The sequence below is a fragment of the Nanorana parkeri genome, unplaced genomic scaffold (assembly GCF_000935625.1).
Source record: "Nanorana parkeri isolate BGI_ZX_2015 unplaced genomic scaffold, ASM93562v1 scaffold82, whole genome shotgun sequence".
Lineage (NCBI taxonomy): Eukaryota > Metazoa > Chordata > Amphibia > Anura > Dicroglossidae > Nanorana > Nanorana parkeri.
In genome coordinates, this window is record NW_017306350.1 from 870,062 (window position 1) to 871,929 (window position 1,868).

Consider the following 1,868-nt stretch of genomic DNA (forward strand, 5'->3'; position numbering starts at 1 on the left):
AAGGAATCTCACAAAGGTACATTTTCTAAAACTGGAACAGGAAGTCTGAGGGGTTGCTCTGGGCAAACAAATAGCTTCTTTTTTTATCAAAAGATAATTGACTACTGTCGGCAACTGCTCCACATTCTTTGTGTTCCAGTATTGCACATTACACATGCATGGAAAGTAGGTGATGGTGAAGGTGATGAGAAGTCTCTCCAGTGGTGAAATACTGTCACAGTAAAACGTGTCCTGACATTCCAAATTACTTGGCAGTATTCCCAATAGCTCATCAAAACTAGAAAGATACATGGTGGCTATAAGCAGGTAATTTCAATCCACAATAGGGGGAAGAGAGCAGGCAGAATGTGTGGCAGTTGTCTGTGTGAATCAAAATGTTATTGTCTTTCTCACTGATTTCCAAAAATAAAAACAACAAAAGGAGAAGCTTGTGGTTCTCTAGGGACAACAGCTACAGAATTTAGTTTGAGCCAGGTTTTGGAAATGATTGCTGATTGTCAACTTCAGTGGCGTAGAGACCCAGGCGGCCGCTGGCCAGGATTAGGAACAAAGGGGTCCCCCTGATGCAGTGCAGGCCACCTTGGTCGCTATGGCATCGCTGGCTGTCACTGGCGGTTTTGAGAAGGAATGCACCGCTGTCGGTGATCTGTGCAGGAGCGCATTCCTCCTCACAGCCACTGCTGAGTCAGTGACAGCCAGCAGCTGTGGTGGAGGAGGACGGGGCCTGACATCGGCAGCGAGGAGGAGGCGGGCCCGGCAATGGTGGAGGAAGAGGCCAGGCCCGAAGGCGGAGGAGACGAGGCCTGTCGGCAACCAGAAGGAGGCAGACAGCAGCTCGGGCTGTCAAGTAAGATGTGTGCAGGGGTCTGAGCAGCCCACCTGAGACCCTCCAGAGCCCACCATAGGGAGTCTATGGTGGGCTCTGCAGGGTCACTCTCAGGTTAGCTGTGTGGCATTTCAGTGGGGTTCTGCAAGGAGCGTAACTAGAAATCACAGGGCCCCATACAAAATTTTGCTATGGGGTCCTGTGATTTCTAGTTATGCCCCTGGTCAGCTTGAAATGTGCCTGACTCCACATACAATCAGCGGATATGAAAGCTGAAAAACAAAAACTAATAGGGAAGAAAGAGCAATAAAAGCTCACCTTCTAAGTGACATGCAGGTGTATTGGGAATACTGCAAATAGGCAGGTTGGAACTGTATCATATCAATTTCTGTTAGTTTCTTTGCAGATATTGTGAAAATAAATAGAGATAAAACCTGAGTCATGCACTTCACTAATAATCAGGAATCACAGTCACTCTTAGTGACATATCTCTATGGATGGCCACAGAGGTCTTGTGACAAAGCAACGTAAACACACTTTTGTCTCTACGTCTGCAGTGTTTTGCTGCTGCTCTGACAACAGAGCAAAGAGAGACAACAAATAACATTATGTATGAGGATTGATTTACTAAAGGAATAGAGACTGTTCTCTTAGCAAAGTGAAAGTTATTTTTGGAAAGTCTATGTTCACTTTGCAAAGTGAATGATCACTTAGCTTACTGAATAAGGTAAAGATGTGTTCATTTCATTCACTAGTTGCTTTTCTATACATAATTAAAACAACGTTTACCCACCTTTACCCACACACACAATAATAATAAATAAGGAAAATAATTACAGTGTTCCGAAATTGTCTTTAGACATAACATTTCACCCTCTATTTGTAAGGGCTAGGTTGGCGGTAGAGATAGGGTTTACCCCATTTTTTGGTCCTTTTGCCTTAAATTTAAATAAAATAAATCCAAAAAAGTCCCACATTTTTTCTTTACCGCTTACAAAACAACTCATAACATCTTCTTTTTTTAATGAGCCAGATTTGGTAA